Source organism: Callithrix jacchus, chromosome 7, assembly GCF_049354715.1.
Source record: "Callithrix jacchus isolate 240 chromosome 7, calJac240_pri, whole genome shotgun sequence".
NCBI lineage: Eukaryota > Metazoa > Chordata > Mammalia > Primates > Cebidae > Callithrix > Callithrix jacchus.
The window spans coordinates 13821430-13847570 of NC_133508.1; the positions used below are offsets into that span (position 1 = coordinate 13821430).

The 26141-nt window shown below is 44.0% G+C and overlaps 1 protein-coding gene and 1 long non-coding RNA gene across 6 annotated transcripts in view; both read left to right on the forward strand.

The window, feature by feature from the left end:
• The window catches only part of CAMK1D (calcium/calmodulin dependent protein kinase ID), a 456826-nt gene that overhangs the window by 314353 nt on the left and 116332 nt on the right, over positions 1–26141 (forward strand). The gene's annotated exons all lie outside the window — the stretch shown is intronic.
• Positions 1–26141, forward strand: part of LOC128932540 (uncharacterized) — a 41081-nt gene that overhangs the window by 3637 nt on the left and 11303 nt on the right. Inside the window, exon 2 of the long non-coding RNA XR_013519521.1 lies at positions 1–26141. This exon is cut by the window's right edge and continues 11303 nt beyond it. This is a non-coding gene — a long non-coding RNA (uncharacterized LOC128932540).

Sequence of the window (26141 nt, forward strand, 5' to 3'; positions counted from 1 at the left end):
CACCGCAGCAGACTAAATCCCTCATAGTCCCACCTGGGCTTCTTAATACCCATCTGCCTGGAGCACAGCCCCACCTGTACCCCAGCATATGCCCTGGCTAATCTTCATCATCCTCTCCTCAAGAGTGTCTCCTTCACCAGGGCTTGCCCTGTGATACTAAAGCATGCTGCATCATCCTCAAGGAAAGCAGTCATTGTGAGGTACAGTTGCTTCTCTCTAAAATATAAGCTACACATCCCCTCTCATCCCAGAACCCCTAGCCACAGAAACTTTGTCTTTCCTAAAATTCTGTAACATCTTACATCTGTACTGATCAGAATGCATCAACGTATTTATCCATTCACTCACTCAACAAGTATTTATGGAGCTCGTATCATGTGAGAGTTGAGGCTAGAGGTGTAAACTGCCTTGTGTTCCCATTTGGAAGATTTTTGCCGGGCATCTGGAAAGAGATTTGGGGGAGATCTTGCAGAGTTTATATAGGAAATTGATTTAGGAAGTTTTTAATTGGTAAGAGTACTGGATGGACTGGAATAGAGAGCCACAGAGTCTAGGCTTCCATCTGCCTCTGCTGAGGTCTGTGATAGCTCAGCACCTGGCCTCTCTGGGTCTATCTGTAAAGCAGAGGGCTTTTAATTGTTGTTTGTTTGTTTTAACCAGGCCTAAGGTTTCAAGTCTAAAATTCTGTGGTCTCACATTGTTGTTGTCCCCATTTTCTCAGTGTAAATCTCCATGAAACAAGCGCAGATGTTAGAAATCCAGTTTTTGGGTTTGCTGTGTTTGCTAGCAAAGTCTGTTTCCTGAGATGGTACTTCTAAAACTGGATCTCATCTCTGAATCCTTGGAGGTTTATGAATAGCGTGTGTTGGTGATGATGCTCGCGTGGCAGCCCCAGCGAATGTATGAAATTTGATGTTTCCCATGAGGAAGAAGGGGAGTGGCTGGGATTATTGAAAGGCTCTCTGGTTCCGGGTTTGAAGCAGGCAGTTAGAATTCTGCTAGATCCCCTTTTGCAACATACGTCTTGAAGTAAGAAATCCTTGCTCTTGATCACTTGTACCCAGAAATTCACGGTTATAGGGAACTATGATGATGCCATTTCAATCCAGCCTGGGTGACAGAGTGAGACCCATTCTCCAAAAAAAATAAAAAATCTTGACTGCACTTCAGCTCAGGCCTCATGCTCTGTTCCTGGCCTGCCTTCCTTGTTTCTGCCCCTCCTGACCTCTGATCACTCTTTCTTACATTGAGGCTTTGGTGACTGACTCGTAGATTTCAGCTCCTTCCCCAGCTCTGCTACCAGGAGGATCACTATGTCGGTGTCCACAGGAAACCCACACATCATAACCTCCCATGTCCTTGACCATTTTCTCTCCTGAAACTCTGTGGTTAAACAGCACAGCCCCACAGCCACTCTAGAGTGACGTTCCCCAGAGCTGCTACAGCTCTATCATCCTGATTGCCACCACTGGGTGCCTGCCTTCAGCTTACTTGACAACAACCCCTGAATTTCTTATTTCGATGCCGGTTCTCTGATGCTTTGAGAACTCCTAGTGCCTCCCCCAATCCTGCGCTTCCCTCTCTAGCCAAACCTCTTCCAGTCTCCCCGTGATCACTCTCCTGCCGGCATCTGTCCTTCTTTGCCTGCCGCGTTCACTCTGCAGATGCCACACTTGACCGCAGTGCAATTGCCTGTACCCTCCGCTCCTGCGGCAGGGCTGCTGGGTCCTGTGGGGGAGACCACATCGTCAGATGAGTGGCAGCTGCTGAGATCCGAGTGAAATGAAATCTCAGCCCATTCCTCAGCACCATTCTGCTCTCTTTTGCTGTTGATTTTTGTTAGATTTTCTATTTCATTTATTCCAAATATTATTCATTCTAAGCTAGCTGCCCCATAGCCTTTGAAGAAGTACCCTAGGAATCAGTTTAGGTGAACTAGCTCAGTATCAAACTTCTTTGTAAACAAATCCCTCATATTTTGATGTGTTGGTGAAAGAACAGTTGGAAAGCTTTAATCAAAGTATGCGACAAATTAAATGCCCCAAACAGTAGGTTTCCAAGTTTGTAGTGAATAGTAATTATTGAAAACAAAACTTAAAATATATCCCTACAAAAGAAAGAAGGAAAAGAGATTGAATGATGAGAGCTTAAATGGTGTGTAAGAGTTGGTTTTGACATTCTGTAATTCTGCCTTGTGGAAAGCGTCTTCGTGGTGCCTCCATTTTGAATTGAATAATTTTATATCCCTACAGCAATGGAAAGAGATTGAGAAGGCTGATTATTTTGCAGTGTCCAAATTTGGGGAAACATTAAATCATGAATGGTGACAAGGTTTCTATGTTAAAATTATTTATCAAAGAAAAGTAATACCTGCGAAAGAAAGGTAGCAAAATAATAGTACCTATACAGATATTTTTAGATTGTATATATATTTATATACTTGGATTAAATCTCTTATATACTTGGATAAAAATGTACAATTTAGAATTTGCTCATTTAGCAAGATTTGCTGTGAATGTGAGTATTGCAGCAGTTGTAGAGAGTATTTTCCAAGTTGAAAATATTACACTCAGTAGAGAAGAATCCCCTGAAGAAGGTGTGGACAGTTTAAAACTTAGTAATCATCAAATGCAACTTTGAAGAAGATGGAAGAATATTTTATGAAAAAATAAAAATAATACATATTAAAAATGAATTTTCCAGATATGGATTTAGAAATATTTAAAAATTTTTGATTAAAACATGTGGGTATGTGCCAAAACAAATTATGCTGCTTATGTTATTTTCTGATATTTACGTAATCAACAGAAGTTAAAAAATTTTTGCTTCAACAGAAAGTTATTTTAATTTTTGGGAAAATTCTTTTTAAAAATAGTGATTAAATAAAAATTTTTTTTCTTTTTTGGGAGACGGAATCTTTCTGTCCCCCAGACTAGGGTACAGTGGCACAATTTGGGCTCACTACAACCTCTGCCTCCTGGGTTCAAGCAATTCTCCTGCCTCAACCTCCTGAGTAGGTGGGATTACAGGTGCATACCACCACGCCTGGCTAATTTTTATTTTTAAAAAATTTTTTTGAGACTGAGTCTCACTCTGTTGCCCAGACTGGAGTGCAGTGGTGCTATCTTGGCTCACCATAACCTCTGCCTTCTGGGTTCAAGCAATTCTCCTCCTTCAGCCTCTCAAGTAGCTGGGACTACAGGCACCTGCCACCATGCCTGGCTAATTTTTGTATTTTTAGTAGAGATGGCATTTTGCCATATTGGCCAGGCTGGTCTCGAACTCCTGACTTCAGGTGATTCAGCTTCCCAAAGTGTTGGGATTACAGGCGTAAGCCACTGCTCCTGGCCATAAAATCCTTTTTGTAAGCCTACCATTATGATAAAAACCAATTTATCAATTCATAAATTAAAATTTCAGATGTGGGGAAGCCGAGGCGGGTGGATCACGAGGTTGAAAGATCGCGACCATCCTGGTCAACATGGTGAAACCCCGTCTCTACTAAAAATACAAAAAAATTAGCTGGGCACAGTGGCCCGTGCCTGTAATCCCAGCTACTCAGGAGGCTGAGGCAGGAGAATTGCCTGAACCCAGGAGGCAGAGGTTGCGGTGAGCCGAGATTGCGCCATTGCACTCCAGCCTGGGTAACAAGAGCGAAACTCCATCTAAAAAAAAAAAAAAAAAAAAAAAAATTCAGTTGTGTTATTACCTTCAGTGTCACTTTTTCCTCTCGAGATGGACTGCTGGATATCATTGCACTGTTCTGTGATAGCACTTCCTGTCTTTTTTCACTGTGCTCCTTACCTGGTTTTGTCATGATTTATTCTGGTCTCATCTAGTCTGTCTTTTGTAACTATGAGCTTCTTGAAAACAGGATCATTGTTTTAGTATTTTTGCATCCTTCAGGCCCAAGATGCCCAAGGCCTAGTACATAATAGGTTCATAGTAAATTATTATGAAGTAAGTAGGAATCCAGGTGTGTGTGTGTGTGTGTGTGGTGTGTGTGTGTGTGTGTGTGTGTGTGTGTGTGTGTAGGACACCCTACCACAAACTTACCTATCAGTACAATTAGTTAATTCAACATTATGCCTTTCTTTTCATCAACCCACTTGCTCAGACCCCTAGTGACTAAGCAAATGAGACTGAAAATATTTCAGGGCAACTAGACATGATATTCTCACTCATCATAGATGCATGAGTGCACTCTGAAAATGATGAGGTTTCATTCATCCGAATGTGACATTTAATGCCTTTAAAACAGACAAATTAAGCCATAAGGAATAGCAAAAATGAAGGACAGGGAATTTCTTGCCTTTGAGAGTAGGGGCGTATACAGACATCTCTAGTATACGCTTGCTGTGGAGCCCAGAGGCCAGTCTGTGCTGCAGACCGCAAGTCAGAGAGGTGTTTTCTAACATCTTAGCATTTGAAGACGCTCCCTTGGAGAGAGGAGAACTTTGAGTTGACAGATGTTTTCAGTAGCTGGTTCGGTGATATCCAGCAGCATCTCTATTAGGGCCGGATGTAATGGCAGAGGAGAGAAACTGTTTTAGGTCAGAGAAGGGGGTATCTCAGAAGTAGTCACAGCCAGGATATTTTCTGCTGAATTATGCCAAGTTCTTTGGAAAGAAAAGGCTCCAGGTATTGCAGGTTATAAGCTTTTGGTAAGGCTCCTCAAAGAAGGTAACTAATTTTTTAAAAAATATTCCTCAGTATACTGGAAGATGATCCATTCATGGTCTAAATTCTAAAAGGTATCCAAATCATGGGACTATTTTAACGTGATTTTTAAGCAATTATTTATTTATTCATTTATTCATTCATCTACTTATTTAGAGATGGAGTCTTGCTCTGTCACCAGGCTGGAGTGCAGTGGTGCAATCTTGGCTCACTACAACCTCTGCCTCCCAGGTTGAAGCAATTCTCCTGCTTCAGCCTCCCGAGTAGCTGGGACTACAGGTGCACGCCACCACGGCCAGCTAATTTTTGTATGTTTTCAGTAGAGACGGGGTTTCACCATTTGGCCAGGATGGTCTCCATCTCTTGACCATGTGATCCACCCACGTCGGCCTCCCAAAGTACTGGGATTACAGGTGTGAGCCACCATGCCTGGCCTCGATCATTCATTTTTAAAAATCACATCACGGTATGAATTGAACAAGTTCCTGTGGATGTGGTAGGTAAAGATGATGTGACTGGTCAGCTTCGTGTGTAAATATATATTATACATCCCTATTTGTAATTCTTGTAATGAAAAGAAAAAACTAAGAGAATATATTCAGAAGATGTTGGGAGTTGGGCCAATTTTTTTTCAATCATTATGCTATTTATTTAGTGTCAATATCTTTAAACTCTAGAAACAAAGTTTACTGTGTAAAACAGGCAAACATTTATCCAGGGTGGTTCATATCTAATGCTTCAAGTAGAATCAGAGGAAAGTAGCTGCCTCCCGGGAGTCCAACAAGGTCTGTAAGTAAACAATGTTTTTCAAAGGTTCCTAAAGAGTTAAGCCTTGTCTTCCAAAGTTTGTTTAACAAGAGCCATTACTCGCCGGGGCGTGGTGACTCAAGCCTGTAATCCCAGCACTTTGGGAGGTTGAGGTGGGTGGATCATTTGAGGTCAGGTGTTTGAGACCAGCATGGCCAATGTAGTGAAGCCCCATCTCTACTAAAAATACAAAAATTAGCTGGCCGTGGTGGTGCACACATGTAATTCCAGCTACTCGGGAGGCTGAGGCAGGAGAATCTCTTGAACCCGAGAGGCAGAGATTGCAGTGAGCCGAAACTGTGTCACTGCACTTAAGCCTGGGTGACAAAGCAACACTCTGTCTCACAAAACAAACAAAAACAGTAGTCATTACTAACTCAGCTGTCCTAGAATTGCAACCTTTGGTTGTAGATATTGGATGGAACTATGGGGAAACACCAGATGTGCCCAGGTTTCTGTATCTTTTACAAGGTCTCAGTGCTGAGGGACTGTGCCTCTCACATTTGGAAGAGCCACCAGGGCTCAGTAATAGCTTCAGTATTAAGTTGGGTCAAAGATCTGCCTTCCTAAAAGTATGACTTGCTTCACCGGTAGGAAATTGACCCCAGCCCTTTATGAAGAGCCTGGGCTGTTCATCATCTGCTTCCAGGAATAGTTCTCCAGCTGCTGAATTATGCATATTTTTATTCAGAAAAGTCACCCCAGGCCTTCTCGTTGGTGATTCACTGTCTCCCTGTTTTCAGTCATCCAGGGCTGGAGAGATGGAGAGAGAAAGGATGGCATTTTCGAGTGGAAACAAGTCATGGAAGATTAAGGACTGGCGAGCACCTAGAGACAGACTCTCACTTTCAGAACAGATGAGTGGGCAGTGATGGAGTAATGGGAATTTTTGACTCTTCAGGAAAGTGCAGGAGATGATGAGGCTTAGGTGGGCCTGCTCTGCCCTTCAGGTACAGATTACTTTGTTCCAGTGCTACCAGACTACAGCTGCCCCCTCTGCTGTGGCCCAGAGAGCTGATACATTCACTGTGTAGATAAAGACACAGTTTTCTGGATTAGAATCACAATCGCTAGAGTGACAGCCTTGAAATGTGCAACTACCAGTTGGAACAGCAGGAGTTGCACAGGTTCAGGGATGTTTCTGAGTCTCTTTGCTGCTCCCTTTAGCCTGTTTGGAAGTTAACATTGTTACACATTGACAATCACAACATCTATGCCAGGTACATGTTTGGGAATATGCCCTGAATAAGGTTACTTTATACGTGCTGATATGGAATGATGGCAAAGATAAGATGTTAATGAATAAGTGCTGTGCATGGCGTTAGAGTAGTATATACTTTTCTTCTTCTTTTCATTTTTTGAGACAAAGTTTCACTCCTGTTGCCCAGCCTAGAGTGTAATGTCACGATCTTGATCTCCGCTCACTGCAACCTCCCCCTCCCAGGTTCAAGCAACTCTCCTGCCTCAGCCTCCCAAGTAGCTGAGATTACAGGTGTGCACCGCCACGTCTAGCTAATTTTTTATTTATTTATTTATTTTGAGACAGAGTCTCGCTCTTTTGCCAGGCTGGAGTGCAGTGGTGTAATCTTGGCTCACCACAACCTCCGCCTCCTGGGTTCAAGCAATTCTCCTGCCTCAGCCTCCCGAGTAGCTGGGACTACAAGCACGTGCCACCATGTCCAGCTAATTTTTTTTTTTTTGTATTTTTAGTAGAGATGAGGTTTCATCGTGTTGACCAGTTTGGTCTCGATTTCTTGACCTCGTGATCTGCCCGCCTCGGCCTCCCAAAGTGCTGGGATTACAGGCGTGAGCCACTGTTTCCAGCCTTTTTTTTTTTTTTTTTGTACTTTTAGTAGAGACACGGTTTCACCATGTTGGTCAGGCTGGTCTCGAACTTCTGACCTCAAATGACATACCTGCCTCCGCCTCCTAAAGTGTTGGGATTACAGGCATGAGCCACCACGCCCAGCTATATATACTTTTATTTATGGTTTAAAACAGTAATATAGAAACAGATCTCCTTATTTGTACAGGAAGTGTCTGGGGGAATATATAGAAAACTGCTAAGGCCTGATTCTCAGAGGGAAGATTGGGTGTTTGGAGTGGGAAGCAAACATTTTTTACTATATACACTTGTACTATTTGAATTTTTTACCACATTAAAAAATTAAACAGGCTCTATTTATACTTCTTTCCATGACTTTAAGGCTTAATTGTAAAAATTGCTTCCCATAAAAACCTTTTGGTTCATAAAAAGATCCATAAAAACCTTTGGTTTCCTCCAGCAAACTGGATCTTTTACTACCCACGTCGAATAGTAATTATTTTCCTAGCACCAGTAATTCTCACAGCAGTGAGAGTCAGTTATCAATACGACAAAAAACTTCATTTTGCTGGCACAATCGGAGCCTAAAATCTTCCTTGGTAGAGAGATGTGATTGAGGAGGGAGTTGCAGGGTTGTGTAATATCATACTTGAAATAGACAGAGACCTGAAGTGGTCCAGTCTCAGAACACATTCATTTTTAATATAAGCCTAAGTACTAAGCCCTTAATGACTTAGGTCTTTAATTATCTCACTGAACAATTTATGTTGATTCAGGCAGGACCAGCCATTCTCTTTGATTTATTGATTCTATGCTCAGAAAAAAAAATTACACAGTATGTTTTGACAAAGTGCCTTTTAACATGATGCCTCCTGCGTTGCGCCCCGAAACTGTGTGCCAGGAATTTTTACATCTGTTCTCTCCCTACTGGGTTTTACATTTGTAATAGATGAAAAGATGCAGTTTGATTCCCATTATGACTTTAATATATGATTGTGGAATCTCTGTGAGTTGATGAGCTCTTAATTTTGTTGTAATGTGAAGTGGCTGATGGATGGTCTTGACTGGCGTCTAAATTCTAACTAAATTACATTCTCACGTGATCAAATCTTTAAACCAAACGCACATGATCAAATCATTAAACCAAAGGCATATGTACAGCTCAGAAGCATCCAAGGCAAAGGGTGGAAGGCATTACACTAGGACAGGAAGCACCATTTGCCACAGTGCAAACCAGAGAACCACCCGCTGAAAGCAAAGCCACTCTCTCAATTCCAGAGACAAATAAAAAAGAGGGGATGTTGAAGTTCACAGCTGCTACCGGCTGCAGTGTCAGGAATTCTTCTTCCCATTGATGAGCTTTATGGCTAAAATAGATTGTGCTTTCTTGCCAATATACCTCCTGTTCTTTACTCCTGAGACGTTCTCAGGGTCTCAGGAACATGTTGGCTCATCAGCCCAAGAACAGCATGTTTTGTTTTGAGTGATCAATAGACTTTGAGTATAACCGTAAATACAGTTGATGAATGACCTATATCTGTAGGTCTCTGATCTGGGTGTTAAACTTAGTTGAAAACAAATAATCCCTGCCTGCTGAAAACGGGCGTGACACAACAGCAGGGAATTCAGGTGAATGAAATACCATTTCATGCAGGCCCTGCTTACAAAGTATTTTACATTCGAATTTGTTTAGTAAAAGGTAGTGTCGCTGTGACATGTGTCATTACATTTTCTAGTCTACCCTTTGAGGACGTATTTAGTTCCTTCTTGGCCTAAAGTCTCTCCTGGGTACTGGGTGAATACGTGGCTTATGGTTACATGTATGTGGATCAGTTGGCAGAGGTCTGGTTAGTATGAATGACCGAATCTTAGTGTAATACCACCTGGCAACATAGTTCGCTTTCATCCCCAAAAAACTAAATTATTTATTGAAATACAAATAAATACAAAGTAATCTTATTACTAACTTCTATTTAGCCTCTGGGTGGGGGGTGAAGGTACCTACAGAAGAGAAAGATTTAAAGAATTACGAACAGCTCCATACAATTTGGGGAGTTTTCTCCCCAATTGACCAGATTTTTCTTGCCGTGTTTGGGGAGGAAACTCCTTCTGAACCCTAGGATCCACAAAGGAGGTGGTGAAGTTGTGCAGATCCTTCAAGGACCTAGCATTCCTTTCATTTCTTACTTTACCCTCAGATGCCTCTGAAATTTGTTACATTCTTTCAGATTTTTTTTTTTTCCTGAGACAGAGTTTCACTCTTGTTGCCCAGGCTGGAGTGCACTGGCACTTCAGCTCACTGCAATCTCTTTCAGCTTCAAGCAATTCTCCTACCTCAGTCTCCCGAGTAGCTGGGATTACAGGTGCCACCATGTCTGGCTAATTTTTGTATTTTAGTAGAGACAGGGTTTCACCGTGTTGGTCAGGCTGGTCTCAAACTCCTGAATTCAGGTGATCTGCCTGTCTCAGCCTCCCAAAGTGCTGGGATTACAGGCATGAGCCACAACCCCCAGCCCATTCTTTCAGATTTTTGAGAAGACGATTCAGGATTCTGAGAGAGAAAACATGAAGTTCCCTTTTTTTCAGTCCGTAGGATGCTTAGAAGCGGGAAGATGGCGTTCTATCCTTTGTGTTCCTGCTTCGTACAACTTGGGCTTAACTGAAAGGAGGGTGATGATGCTCATGCTTTGGGGTGACTATCTGTGTTCTTAGGAGGTTTCCCTAAGCAACCAGCTTTAGTCAGTTACTCCATTCTCTCCTCCTGCCCACCCCTGCTCTTTCAAACAGAGCTGAATCGATGTTAATTGGTTAAGTATACTCATTAACTAAACAAAGTATACCCTTTAGTAACCTGTTTCTCTTTTTAGTGTTTGGCCACCTGCTTCATAAAGAAGTATTTTTCTCTCTCTCACCCCCATCCCACATTTAAAATGATTTGAATGCCAGGTGCGGTGGCTCTCACCTATAATCCTGTCACTTTGGGAGATGGAGGTGGGTGGATCACGAGGTTCAGGAGTTTGAGACCAACCTGGTCAATATAGTGAAACCCCATCTCTACTAAAAATACAAAAAAAATTAGCCGGGCATGGTGGCACATGCCTGTAATCCCAGCTATTTGGGAGGCTGAGGCAGGAGAATCGCTTGAACCTGGGAGGTGGAGGTTCTAGTGAGCCAAGGTCGTGCCACTGCACTCCAGCTTTGGCAACAAAGTGAGACTTCATCTCAAAAAAAAGTGCATTTGGACAGAAAACTCAGGTAAAAGTACCTATAAAGCGGTTTGCTCACAAGAGTAGATATTAAGAATTGGCTTGAACTGAGCCTGCTGTTTATCATTTTAAATGTCTTTATATTCAGCTTATTATTAAGTGGGAAGAAATGAGGTCTGCGCTGGGTGAGTTCATTTTCATGGTTCATTTTGGTTTGGGCTCATCCTTTGATGGAAAGGTTTATACAGAGTGAACAAGACATTACCATACAGAGAGCTGTAACGCACAGAGATTATGGGTGCTGGCAAATATGCACATTGTTTTGTGACTTGGTGTTGGCAGTAACACTGTCCTGTACCTGAATCCTGGCCCCGTGCCCCGTGCATGGTCGTTTCTCTTCCACCTCCATGTGGACCTGATTGCTTCGCTCAGGCTTTGTGCGGAGCACCTGTCTCACATGACTGCAGATTTGATGACCGGAAGAGCTGCCAAAAATAGAAGGAGCCACATTTCTGGAGTCCTTCCTGTGCCAGCCATTGCTACATGCACTGTGTATTGAGTCATTTCATATTTCAGTGTCTATTCTTGAAGTCGTTAATAAAAGACCATGAGATTTGTAGAGGAAAAGAGTTATTTTCTGTAAGAAACTATCTATAGATTGGAGAGACAGCCTCCAGTGTAAAACAGAAGCACATCCTTTAGAAGGGAGGGCAAAGCTGGTATTTGTGCCTTAAGAGACCTGACTTTAGCTGGGCGTGGTGGTGCATGCCTGTAATCCCAGCTATGTGGGAGGCTGAGGCAGGAAAATTGCTTGAACCCGGGAGGTGGAGGTTGCATTGAGCCAAGATCACGCTATTGCACTCCAGCCTGGGCAACAAGAGCAAAACTCTGTCTCCAAAAAAAAAAGACCTGTCTGACATACATATTTAGTAGATTTGGGGGAAATCTATGAATATTTATGAGGGTGGTCAAGTGCATGCGTAGTAGATAAATGTATATATAACATGCATCTCATGTTCACTCTGAGGATGGGTCTTAAAGGAGGTAGAATTTGGCTCTCTATGTCAGAAGATGAACTGCAGACACACAGTCTAAGCTGGCTGAAACTGGCCGAAGGTCTGCGACCGTTTATTAGGAAAGAATGTCTGTAAAGCTGTGAGGCCAGTCCTCTGTTGAGAGTTGTTGCAGGACTGCAGCTGGAGGGTGTGGGTTGTGGGGATTTGCGGGGGCTGGTGTCGGGCAATCTGTCGGGGTCAGTGGGAACTTTTTAACTCTACTTGTTTTCACAGTGATTTTTAGTAGCTGGTTTCTATTTAATTACAGGAAGGAAAACCTGTGGCACTTAGTTAACACAGGGATACGTGACCAACCCCTCACCCTGTTACCGCCATTAGGTTTTGTTTTTCACATGTCTCATTTTAGCCACAGGGAGTCCTTTTTGTCTGTTGGCTGGGGGCACAGTTGCACAAAGTCAAGTCAGAGATGACAAGTCAACAGCATAGTTTCATAATGCAAACAGTCACACCTGCGTGGCTAAACCACGAATCCCCTGAAACATCAAAGAGGGTATCTGGAAACCTGCCCTTTCTTTCTCTCAGATTATTGAAGACTAACTGTAAAGGGATACTTGAAACAGAAGAAGGGCCGGGTAGGCGGGCTTTCTGGAAACTGGACTGCTGCACGCGATAGTAGGAGATAGGGAGGCAGCCCCCATGGAGCTGGCACTTGTTTATGGGGAGGGAAACTCTGTGGACAAGAGAGGTTGGATATCTGCCACGGGGCTGAAGTTTTCTATATTTTAATATATAATATATGTGGTGCATCCCCTCTGTGAATAAAGTAAAGGGGAGGAGAGGGAGAAAGCCTTGATAACCAACATTTACATGTAAATTTACGTGTAACTTGCGTTACATTTATGTGCATGTTATTACACATAAATTACACCCCGTGGTATAAATGTTGAGGTGGCCAGCAACAATGAAGGCAAGTGTTACTGATTCTTCTGCCACTGCGGGACCACCTCTGCCCTTCCTGTCTAGCCTATGTTGGGTTTTATGCCTGACATAGTTAAAGAAAGACTGTGCAGACCTGGCAGCTTCTGTTTTGCTCATGATTTTTTGTTCAAGGTAAAATGATTTAGGCTAACTGGTTCAATTGTTTTTCTCTATCACACAGGGCTCTGTTAAGAGCACCTGTTTGATTTCACACAGCAGGCGTTGTGTGGCCTCTCCATAGTTTATTTCAGCTGCAAAATTAGGCTATTGAATAATCTGGTAATAGAATGTCACCCGCTTCTTCTGGTGTGCTGTTGATGCAAGACAAATAAGAAGACAAAGGAAAGAGTTCAGAAATAGATGCTCCCCCTCAATTACGCAAGAATACACACATATACACAATTTGGTATCTGTTAAGGAAAATATTTCAGGCCAGTAGGAAAGGTAGATTGTTTAATAAATAGTGCAAATCATTTTTTAAAAATTGTATTTACTTAGAAGCATTCAGAATGTCAAAACAGCTGCAACTTTCTTTTTTGGCAATTACAGTGTGCTATGCAGTTAACAGAACAACAATTATTTCGTATAAGCTGCATCAGAGTCAACTGAAGGTGAAAAAACTACCATCCCCATAGATAACTAATTTGTGCTGTGCACCACCAAGAGCCTGCTTTAAATTTCCATGCCAATTTTCAACCCCCATACTGTACCAGGCAAGGTTAGTGGCTACTGAGAATACCACCAGGGCTACCTAAAGGCACATTCAATAGTGTGTTAACTGTACAAAAAAAGACACTGTGCAGTTTAAAATCAAATCTCACACAGCCTTACATTTCCATTTGTTTCTTTAAAAGGAGTGAGTTGTATCCAGGGGGTTAAATGCTTTATAGACAAGAAAAAAACTGCACTAGAACCAACTTATTCATCATCAGCATCTTCCTCTTCCTCCTCATCCTCTTCTTTTTCTTGCTTTTTCAGCCTTGACAACTCCCTGCTTTGCTGCAGCAGGCTTTCCTTTAGCCCGATATGCAGCACTGTCCTTTTCGTGTTTTTCCTTCAGCTTCGCAGGCCTCTTCATAAGGCTGCTTGTCACCTGCAGCAGTGTTGCTCCATGTCGCTCCCAGTTTCTTTGCAGCATCACCAATGGACAGGCCAGGGTGTTCTTTGATTTTTGGGTGCGATACTCAGAGCAGAACAGGAAACAGGCCGAAGGCGGCCTCTTGGGTGCATTGGGATCCTTGAACAACTTTTTTGTCTCCCCTTTAGGAGGAATATAGGTTTTCACTTCTCTCACAATGAGCCTTGTCCGCCTTTGCCATATCTTCAAATTTTCCCTTCTCTTTAGCAGACATGGTCTCCCCCCTCTCTGAGGACTTCTTAGAAAACTCTGAGAAGCTGACTGAAGCATCTGGGTGCTGCTGCCTATGCTCCTCCTGACAAGTTTGCACAAAAAAATGCATATGATGACATTTTGCCTCTCCACTTCTTAAGATCTCCTTTGGGCCGGGCGCGGTGGCTCATGCCTATAATCCCAGCACTTTGGGAGGCCGAGGCAGGTGGATTACGAGGTCAAGAGATCAAGACCATCCTGGCCAACAAGGTGAAACCCCGTCTCTACTAAAAATACAAAAATTAGCTGGGCATGGTGGCACGTGCCTGTAGTCCCAGCTACTCAGGAGGCTGAGGCGGGAGAATTGCCTGAACCCAGGAGACGGAGGTTGCGGTGAGCCGAGATCGTGCCATTGCACTCCAGCCTGGGTAACAAGAGCGAAACTCCGTCTCAAAAAAAAAAAAAAAAAAAAAAAGATCTCCTTTGCCCATGTTTAGTTATTTTCCCTCAGCGAGGCACAGAGTCGCCCAGTGCCCGTCCGGCTCTCACTTGCCCCGGCGCTGTCTCTGTGGAGCTCAGTGTACCGAAGTGGCCCTAGTGTAGGTAATTGAAGGAAGACAGATGTTTACCTTGCTTTCTCATACAAAATAAATTCAAGATGTACCTAAGATTTAACTATAAAATGATAAAGCATGAAATGTCATAACATTGTTTATTATATGGAGTTGCAACAAACCTTTCTAAGCATGACATAAACTCAGAAGCCATAAACAATAATATTGATAACCTTAATTTCATAGAAAGAAAAGAAGAAATTTCTCCGTAGCTAAAAGCAGTTTTAAAATAAAGGGAAACAAGAAATATGTTGGAAAAACATTTAACTGACAAAGTGTTACTTTTTTTTTTTTGAGACGGAGTTTCACTCTTGTTACCCAGGCTGGAGTGCAATGGCGCGATCTCGGCTCACCGCAACCTCCGCCTCCTGGGTTCAGGCAATTCTCCTGCCTCAGCCTCCTGAGTAGCTGGGATTATAGGCACGTGCCACCGTGCCCAGCTTATTTTTTGTCTTTTTAGTAGAGACGGGGTTTCATCATGTTGACCAGGATGGTCTCGATCTCTTGACCTCATGATCCACCCGCCTCAGCCTCCCAAAGTGCTGGGATTACAGGCTTGAGCCACCGCGCCCGGCCCAAAGTGTTACTTTTTAATTAAAGCGCTCTTTACAAATCCGGAAGGAAAGTGTAAGCTGCTAAGCAGGAGAGTCAAAGGACATAAGCAATTCCCAGGGAAGAAATTCACTCATCTGTGACCACACAGAGATTGAGCATCTTCTACTATTGTAAATAAAGGAATTAGCAGTGAATACGACAGGCTGAGGTCCTGCTTGAAGGAGCTGTGATGGCAATTTTTTTTTTTTTTTTGAGACAGTCTCACACTGTTGCCAGGCTGGAGTGCAGTGGCTCGATCTCAGCTCACTGCAACCTCCACCTCCCAGATTCAAGCAATTCTCCTGCCTCAGTCTCCTGAGTGCCACCATGCCTGGCTAATTTTTGCATTTTTAGTAGAGGCGGGGTTTCACCATATTGGCCAGTCTGATCTCGAACTCCTGACCTCGTGATCTGCCCGCCTTGGCCTCCCAAGGTGCTGGGATTACAGCCATGAACTACTGTGCCCGGCCTGTGATGACAAATTTTATGTGAAAACATGGCTGAGGTATGGTACCCACTTGTTGGGTCAAACACTAGGCTGGATATTGCCGGGGTTAACATTTCAATCAGTGGACTTTGAGTAAAGCAGATCACCCTCTATAATGTGGTAGGCCTAATCCCATCAGTTGAAGGCCTTAAGAGCAAAGACTGGCCAGGTGTGGTGGCCCACACCTATAATCTTAGCACTTTGGGAGGCCGAAGTGGGCAGGTCACTTGAGGTCAGGAGTTCAAGACCAGCCTGGCCAACATGGAGAAACCCTGTCTCTACTAAAAATAGAAAAAATTAGCAGGGCATGGTGGCATGCACCTGTAGTCTAAGCTACTTCGGAGGCTGAGGCAAGAGAATTGCTTGAATGCAGTAGGCAGAGGTTGCAGTGAGATGAGATTGCACCACTGTACTCCAGCCTGGGCAAGAGAGCAAGACTCCATCTCCAAACAAACAAACAAACAAAGACTGAGGTTTTCCCAAGGAAGATGGAATTTGGCCTCCAGCCTGGGCAACATCGCGAAACCCCATCTCTACAAAAAAATACCAGAAAGACCTAGGTGGACCTGGTGATGCATACCTCAGGAGGCTGAGGAGGGAGGATCACCTGAGCACAGGTGTCGAGGCTGCAGTAAGCTATAATCACACCACTGCAGTCCAGGCAGTGACCAGAGGGTGAGACCCTGTCCCCTCTAAAAAAGAAACTGCCTGAGTTTCCAGCCTACCTGGCCTGCTCCGTTGGTTTCATATACAAAACTATGACATTTCCAGCCTGTTGGCTTATCCTAGAGGCTTGGACTTAACAGCCCTTACAACTGTGTGAGCCAGTTCCTTAAAAGAAATCTCTCGATTCATTGGATCAATTCCTTAAATCTCTCCATTGATCCATCGATCGATAGGGGATAGATCGATTCTGTTGGTTCTGTTTTCTGGAGTCCGGAGAACCCTAATATAGGAGCTTATATTGTAGTACAGATGATAAAGCAGGACATGATACATTAACAGGAAAATATCACATTAAAGCACATGGGATGGTAGGACAGACAGAGAATGACTTGGAGTTTCTTGTAGGATTGCTGATCAGAATGAAGGCTTCTCTGAAGAGGTGACCTTTACGTAGGGAGGGAACTAAGTCCCCACCCCTCCAATGTGGGCTTCACACTGTGACTTCCCAAAGAGCCACTGTCTCACCTTTGCAGCCTCTGTCCTCGACGCCTGCCCTTCACAGTCCAGGTCCTTGAGCATCAGCACTGGCCACCCCCAGCTTGGCTTCCTCCCTTCTCCTCCCTGGCCCTGTGGCCACCCATTAGAACAAGCGCATGGTGATGAAATAAGGCCTGACATGGTTACATATTTTAAGTAAAAGTTACTATTTCACATCAGGGAAAAGGGTGTGGTGCTGTAGTCACCTTGGGATGCAGTGCCATGAAAAAGTGCTCACAGACCCCCTGAGGGGTCCTTTGGGCTGTCTCCTTTTTGTTACTAATGACCATGTTTTGTTACCCTTGATTGAGGTGTGGAAGTCCCACCCAGCTTTTATATTTAGTGGTTCTATGATGCAATCCATGCAGAATGTAATCAGTTAAAAAAAAAGAAATATTGGCTGGGCATGGTAGCTTACGCCTGTAATCCCAGCACTTTGAGAGGGGCCGAGGCAGGTAGCTCGCAAAGTCAGGAGTTCGAGACCAGCCTGACCAACATAGTGAAATCCTGTCTCTACTAAAAATGTAAAACATTAGCCTGGCATCGTGGCGGGTGCCTGCAATTCCAGCTACTCGGAAGGCTGAGGCAAGAGAATCTCTTGAACCTGGGAGGCAGAGGTTGCAGTGAGCTGAGATCACACCACTGCACTCCAGCTTGGGCAACAAGAGTGAAACTCCATCTCAAAAAAACAAAAAAGGAATATTATTTTACCTCTTTGGAAATCTTGCTAGACTTTTGGCTCATAAGTAGACATATGAGCCTGAGCATTTACCAGATTTTTCAATAATTGTCCTGGGGTGAAAAAAAAACTTAAAAATCACTATTTTAAAATTATCCCAATTGGCTGGGCATGGTGGCTCACGCATGTAATCCCAGCACTTTGGGAGGCCAAGGTGGGAGGATCACTTGAGGTCAGGAGTTTGAGATTAGCCTGGCCAACATGGTGAAACCCCGTCTCTACTAAAACTATAAAGATTAGCCAGGCATGGTGGCAGGCACTTGTAATTCCAGCTACCTGGGAGGCTGAGGCAGGAGAACCGCTTGAACCCGGGAGGTGGAGGTTGCAATGAGCCGAGATGGTGCCACTGCACTCCAGCCTGGGTGACAGAGCAAAACTGCATCTCAAAAAACAAAAAAGAAAAAGAAAATGACCAGGTGCAGTGGCTCCTGCCTGTAATCCCAGCACTTTGAGAGGCAAGGCGGGTAGATCACAAGGTCGGAAGTTAGAGACCAGCCTGGCCAACATGGTGAAACCCCATCTCTATTAAAAATACAGAAATTAGCCGGGTATGGTGGTGCATGCCTGTAGTCCCAGCTACTCAGGAGGCTGAGGCAGAAGAATCGTTTGAACCCAGGAGGCGGAGGTTGCAGCGAGCTGAGATCATGCCACTGCACTCCAGCCTCGGTGACAGATCGAGACTTCGTCTCAAAACAAAAAAAATTATCCCAAGACTCGGAATGCTTTCACAAATAGCCATCTCTGTCAGTTGTATCTTCGTATTCATGTTCAACAGGAATTGTGTTAATAGATGAAAATATCATTCTCTCATAGCTGCCATTACTGTCAGAACTCGGCTTGTACTTCTTGATGTTCTTCTTCATTGTATTTGGAAGCCTCAGAATTTTCTACTCAATAGAACAAGTAGTTCTAGTAATAAATTTCAAATTCTTGCTTTCATAGGAATTTGGGACCTTCGAAGAAAATAGCTTATGAAGATGTGTCAATTTTCTATAAATACACACAGTTCATGCTTAGAAACTTCTCCGTCTTGGGGCAGTCTTCTTTAATATTCTAGGGTGTTTATCTGCCTGGACCCTTTCTTTTCTTTTTTGAGATGGAGTTTCACTCTTGTTACCCAGGCTGGAATGCAATGGCGCGATGTCAGCTCACTGCAACCTCCACCTCCTGGGTTCAGGCAATTCTCCTGCCTCAGCCTCCTGAGTAGCTGGGATTACAGGCACGCGCCACCATGCCCAGCTAATTTTTTGTATTTTTAGTAGAGACGGGGTTTCACCATGTTGACCAGGATGGTCTCGATCACTTGACCTCGTGATCCACCCACCTCGGCCTCCCAAAGTGCTGGGATTACAGGCGTGAGCCACCATGCCCGGCCCCTGCCTGGACCCTTTCACAGTGAGTCAGGGAGTTCCCAGCTAAGCAGTGCTTGCTGTCACACTTGTATGACTTCTCACTGAACTGAGAAGAAAAAATGACACTAAATTCAGTAAGAATTGGATTTAAAAAATAGCCCGCCTTCAGGGCAGTCAGTGGAAGGTATGGGTGAAAGCAGGGCGTATTTGTAACAAACAGATTCACCCAGAATTTAGAGGAAAATATGGAGTCAAATTTGAATTACATAGTCCTAAAATCTCTCACAATGATTCAGCCTTTCTTGTGTCCAAGAACCAGAGCTGGAAACAGACTAGAATTTGTCTCCAGATTCTCGAGAGACCAGAAAATGTTTCTCTACTTTTAACTCCTGGCTTGTTACTTCATTGCTAAATGTAAAGCAATGGAGGTTGAGTATAGGAGACTAGGTTCAACTTCAGCAGCAGCTTTGCTAAGTATTTTGAGAATGCAAATTTTTTTTTCTTTTTTTTGCAATGGAGTCTCACTTCGTCACCCAGGCTGGAGTGCAGTGGTGCGATCTTGGCTCACTACAACCTCCGCCTCCCCCTTTCAAACGATTGTCCTGCCTCAGCATCTGGAGTAGCTGGGATTACAGGCGCCCACCATTACTCCTGGCTAATTTATGTGTTTTTAGTAGAGACAGGGTTTCACCATGTTGGCCAGGTTGGTCTTGAACTCCTGACCTCAGGTGATCTGCCCACCTTGGCCTCCTAAATTGCTGGGATTACAGGTATGAGCCACTGCACCCAGCCAAATGCAAAGATGTTTTTTTAAAATCAAGGACAAGTGGAAGACCCTTGACACAGGCACTCTTCCTGCATTTCCACCTAGGTTCCCGAACCTCTGCCTCTAGTCTGGATTTTAGCCAGGCATTGCTGAGGGTCTGGAGTAGAGGCTGTGTCCATTTCACAGCCAAGGGGTGCGAAGGGTCAGTAGGCTTTGCGGGCAGTGGAGGGCGGCCTTCCGCAGGAAACAACTCTTGTCGTTTTCAGCAGTTGCCTACGAAATCCTACAAAGTCCATTCCGTTGACTTGGCAAGAATTGCTGGTTTGACAGGAAAGTTGTGTGGCCTTGGAATGGCTGCCATTTACTGAAACAGTGATACTGGTTGGGCCAAGTTTTCTAAAAGTAGTGACCTTATAAATACGACTCTGTTGTCAGGCTTAATACAGTTTTTAAGTGTGTCTAAACTACAGAAACATAATACTTGTGCAGGAGTTTAACATGGTATTATTTGATGCATAAACTCATGTTATTTGATGCGTAATAGTTGTTCATGAAATTGAAAAATAGCCTCATCCTCTGGACTTTTAAGAGATTGAAAGTTACCACGTATGCTGGATAAGTGAATTGCTTCCAGGGAAAATACAGGGTTAGGTCCCTTCGAGCCTCTGATGCCACATTTTTTATAACCTTGTTTTATATATGTCAGTACATAACCTGTTTTATGTGTGTGTCTGTTTAAAGACACCTCATTTAGGATATGAGAAGAAAGTTCATGGGAAAATGGAATTCAAAGGTAAAATATAACTATAAATTTTATTTCTCAGCATCAGTCCCATCAAGTTCAAGAGACTTGTAGGTGCTGATAGCAACACTTAGCTGATCCCTAAAGAACTGAGGGACTGGGAATGTAACGACGTCAGTGCCGTCTTTCTTCACATTAGTAGCTGAAGAAAAATGATGCCCTTTAAAGCCTTTTTTAAGATTAGGAAGTAAAAGAAAAAAATCAGAAGGAGCCAAATCAGAGCTGTAAGGTGGATGCCTAATGGTTTCCTACTGAAATTCTCCCCAGGTTGCCCTTGCCCTTGTCTGAAGAGAGGAATGAGCATCAGCCTCCTTTTGCTGACGAAGGGTGCTCTGGTGAGGCCGTCTCAGGCATTTTTCTGCTAAAGCTTTGGTTAACTTTCTCAAAAACACTTTGATAATAAGCAGATGGTATTGTTTGGCCTTCCAGAAAGTCAGCAAGCAAAATGCCTTGAGTGTCCCAACACCTTGTGACCATGACTTTGGCTGTTGACCTGTCTGCTTTTGCTGTGCCTGGACCCCTTCCACCTCTGGGTAGCCGTTGCTCTGACTGTCCTCTTTCCTCAGCATTGTACTGGGAAAGCCACGTATTGTTTCCTTTTACAATTCTTCAAAGAACTGCTTCGGGACCTTCATCCCACTTGTTGAAAATTTCCACTGAAATTTCTACTCTTTTCTGAAGCGGGGCTGAGCTCCGAGGTTTTGGCACCCACCGAGTGGAAAGTTTGTGCGGCTTCAATTTTTCAGTCGGAACTGTGTAAGCTGAACTGAGACATCTGTGGTGCTGGTTATCGTTTCTGCTGTTCATCGTCAGTCCTCTAGAGTTAGGGCACAAACAAGATAATTTTTTTCCTTGCAAATGGAGGTGGATGGTCTGCCGCTGTGGACTTCATCTTCAGCATCATCTCTTTTCTTCTTAAAACAAGGCATTCATTTGGAAACTGCTGTTTCTTTGGAGCTTGTCCACATAAACTTTTCAGAAGGCATCAGTGAGTTCGCCATTCTTCCACCCAAGCGTCACCATAAATTTGCAGTTTGTTCTTGCTTCAATTTTTTTTTTTTTTTTAGACAGAGTCTTGCTCTATTGCCCAGGCTGGAGTGCAATGGCATGATCTCAGCTCACTGCAGTCTCCGCCCCCTGGGTTCAAGCAATTCTCCTGCCTCAGCCTCCTAGTAGCTGGGATTACACACATGAACTACCATGCCAAGCTAATTTTTGTATTTTTAGTAGAGATGGGGTTTCACCATGTTGGTCAGGCTGATCTTGAACTCCTGACCTCATGATCCACCCGCCTCGGCCTCCCAAGCTTCAGTTTTCGCAGAATTCACATTGCTCCGATAGGAGTTCTTCTCAAACTGACGTCTTTTCCGTCTTACTGCCTCAAGCTAGATCCTGTCTAAACATGCTGTAACAAGTTAGTCCGCATTTATTTTGGTGAAAAAAAATTGAAATTCATGCATAGTTTTTCCATAATACTCACTCTCCACGTACTTTTTGAAGTCCCTTCATATGTTTTTGATTCATTTAGCATTGAATTCACAGCCAGCAGCACTATGTAATTCACATCTGAACAAAGCTTACGTAACGCACACATTTTCTCCATAAGGCAGTGTATATTAGTCCATTCTCATGCTGCTTATGAAGACCTACCAGAGATTGGGTGATTTATAAAGGAAAGAGGTTTAATTGACTCCCAATTCCACAGGGCTGGGGAGGCCTCAGGAAGCTTACAATCATGGTGAAGGGGGAAGCAAACATGTTCTTCTTCACATGGTAGCAGGAAGGAGAAGTGCTGAGCCAAAGAGGGAGAAGCTCCTTATAAAAACCATCAGATCTTGTGAGAACTCAATATCAACAGAACAGCAGCATGAGGGTAACCACCCTCGTGATTCAATTACCTCCCACTGGGTCCCTCCCACGACATTTAGGAATTAAAGGGAACTAAATTCAAGATGAGATTTGGGTGGGGACACAACCAACCATATCCCACAGCCTTTCTAAGCTTGGGAGCACTGGATAGCTCTATAGCAGTGTGCCTGGGCCCTGTTTCAAACACAGTCTCAAACAGAAAGCACACAAATGTGAAAGGCATGGTGCTAAATAGCCCAGAGAACGGACACTTGTTGACAGTAGGAAAGCTGAAGCGGGAAGGCAGGGTGTCATCTTGTTTGACCTCATGTTCACTAACTCAAATCTTCTCCCCTCTGCTCCCATATCCAAGAACGACCACAGAATTGCCGCAAATATTAATTTCTAAGTTTCAAAGAAATTTCAGCCAGCAAGTAAATTTGTAAATATGGAATCTGTGAATAATGAGGACTGACCGTACTTGCATTCTCATTTTCTTTCCTAAATATCTTCCTCCACATATGAATAAAGCATAACATTTTCTCCTTTCCAGTTTGAAGGTCAGGGTCTAAAGGAGTGAAATGGTGAGAAGGGGCTGGATGCAAGCTGTTATTACGTGTGATTGAAAGTTTACTGTTCTTTAAAGGTGCATATTTCCACTTTGAAGTTGCTCATAGATTATTTTGTGTTTTGAGACGGAGTTTCACTCTTGTCACCAAGCTGGAGTGCAATGGCATGGTCTCAACTCAACCTCTGCCTCCCAGGTTCAAGCGGTTCTCCTGTCTCAGTCTCCCAAGTAGCTGAGATCTCATAGATTCTTCTTCTTATTATGTTTTTTTTTTTTGAGGCGGAGTTTCACTCTTGTTACCCAGGCTGGAGTGCAATGGCATGATCTCGGCTCACTGCAACCTCCGCCTCCTGGGTTCAGGCAATTCTCCTGCCTCAGCCTCCTGAGTAGCTGGGATTACAGGCACGCGCCACCGTGCCCAGCTAATTTTTTGTATTTTTAGTAGAGACGGGGTTTCACCATGTTGACCAGGATGGTCTCGATCTCTTGACCTCGTGATCCACCCGCCTCGGCCTCCCAAAGTGCTGGGATCACAGGCATGAGCCACCGCGCCCGGCCTGATTATTCTTTAGCATCTAAAGGGTTTTTACTTCCAATGGCTTTTTTGTGGAATTTATAAACTGAAGTGATTTGCAGAAAACCAACAAAAAGCACACCAAAATCACCTGCACAGATTCCAAAGATTTTAATAATTACAGATGCGTGTCATCATTTCCCTGCTTTAAGTACAGCCCTGAACGGGCCTGATACTTCTTCCAGTCTGGGCTAGGTCTGTCCCAGCCCTCTCTGGCCGAGGCTGCACGGCCTCCTCCCTTTCACTTCAGTTTTGTTGAAGACCGTGTGGCTGCTTCAGTGACATGTCTGTGATGATTACCGGGCTTCCCATTTCAAATTGTTTACATGTCTTCCGATGGCCTTCACATCATTTCCCAGTATTCTTTTTAGGAGGCGGCCATGAGTTAAGGCAGTTTGAGCATTCTCCAGGCTTACTTACTCCTAGAAAGGAAATCTATGCTTCTTTCTCTGAGAATGGAGACATTCCAGATCGTAGGAGCTGCATGCAACAGAAGCGTATTTCTCATCCATGTACTATTGGAAGCTTGGCTGTTGGCCAAGGGTTCTTCTCCAGCCATGCATTCAAAGACCCAGGCGGGCGAGATCCTGCCATGTTCTGCACATAGGTGTAGATATCCAGCCAGCAGAAGGGAAAAGGAAATGAGTGTATCAGGTGGCGGGGGGAGGTTTAGGGACCCTGGAAGCACTGTATGTCACTTCTCCCCACATTCCTTGGCCAGAGCTCATTTGTGTGGCTCCCCATTGGACACACAGGGCAGGGGGTGGGGGTGCTGGAAATGTATGCCCAGGCTGGGAACCCACTTTGTGGAAGCAGCATTCTGTTCCATGATAGGGGAGCAGGAATCGTGCAGGGACAGCTGGTTGTCCCTGGCACACAACAGAAGACAGTGGAGGGCGCTGCTCTTGGTGCCAAGGAAGCGAAATCTGTCCTAAGCTCTGAGGTCAACATTGTGGACGTGAGGTTGTTGGAAACACATCTGTCAAATCATTCTCATATTCAAGCTAAGCCCCTATTAAATATGCCACACCTCGAAGGCTTAGAAGCCTTTTAAGTTTCAGGCAAATGCAGTACAGGGCGTGGGATCTGTTTCTGACACTCATGGGAGCTACTTGAAGACAGGCTCCATCTGTGCCTCTTGCAACAAAGACACTCGATAAATGCAAGTTGAACAAACAATGATGGAGAAATGCAAGTTCTTGGAAATAATAGTGGCTCACTTTTCCCATGAAGGCAATGTGGGCCACACCTGCGCCTAGCATGTTATGTGTGTATCTCATTTCATCTCTTAAATCCCCGATACGAGGTAGGTTCAGTTATGACGATCCCAGTTTTGTAAGAGGGAGAACCATGTGCACAGAGGACATAAGTTGCTTCCAGCCTCGTGGCCATGAGCAGCAGAGCTGGTATTTAAGTCTGGGCCATCTGTGAGCTGGGGAGAGAGAGGTAAAGAAGATGCATGGCACTGGGGATGAGAGGGGCACGTGGTCCCATTTCAGCATTTTGTGAAGATTCCACAGTGTGCTTCATAGGGGCTGAATGTCATCAGGACTGCTCATTATCTGAGATTCTTGCCAGAGAGCGCTGTTCCTTTCAGATTGTAATGCCAGTAACTGGGGCCAGTGGGGATTTTATAATCATACAATCCCCATTACAGAGAAACTGAGGCTTAGTCTGTAAAAGGCATGCCCAGTGTTACATTACAGTAGGTCAGAGTTGTTTCCAAAACAGTGTATCTTATTTTTCTTTTTTGGTTCCATCCAAGCAGTAGCTGGTCACTGTTAAGGAGATAGCTAACTAGTTGTCAAAATACACCTGAGATTTTTCTGAAGTTTAACCATTTTAAAAATAAATCTGTCATTTGTCAATTATTTGTATAATGAGCAATTTTAGTCAATACCCATAATCTCAGTCTCTCCAGAATTTAACACAACGTGGGTGCGATTCCTATTGGACCTACACACTCAACCACAGAATCGAGTCGGGTGAAAGATTGGTTGACTGGATTTGCCATTTCACTGAGTACTGTGAATGGGTCCAACTTGCAAGGCTCAGAACAGAAGCCACCAGAGCCACAGGGCGTGGAAGTCCAGTCCCGCAGCTATCTTGGCTCCTGGTGAGTTTGGTCAACTGCTAATATGTTAGCAATAGACACTGCCATTGCACAGGCCTGGAAATGAGGCATAGTTAACAGCTCTGTCAGAGAGCAGCAGCACCTTTCATATGGCACCCAGATACTTCTAAAGACAACTTTGAGTGGGCCAGGCATGGTGGTTCGTGCCTGTAATCCCATCACTTTGGGAGGCAGAGGCATGTGGATCACCTGAGGTCAGAAGTTCGAGACTAGCCTGACCAATATGGTGAAACCCTGCCTCTACTAAAAATAGAAAAATTAGCTGGATGTGGTGGTGTGTGCCTGTAGTCCCAGCTACTCGGGAGCCTGAGACAGGAAAATCTCTTAAACCTGGGAGGTGGAGGTTGCAGTGAGTTGAGATTACACCACTGCACTCCAGCCTGGGCAACAGAGCGAGAATCCATCTTGGAAAAAAAAAAAGGAGAGAGAAATTTGAGTTCAATAAGGGGGAAATGAAAAGCTGTCACAAAGTAAACTCTCATATGTATTCAAAGGTATGCATTCTATAGATGAATCATTCACAGTTGGATAATTGAGTCACTCTTCTTGGTGAGCCAAAAGTCACCCAAAAGTAGGAATAATTTCCCAGCTTTTTTGAAATGTGTGTGTGTGGGGCGT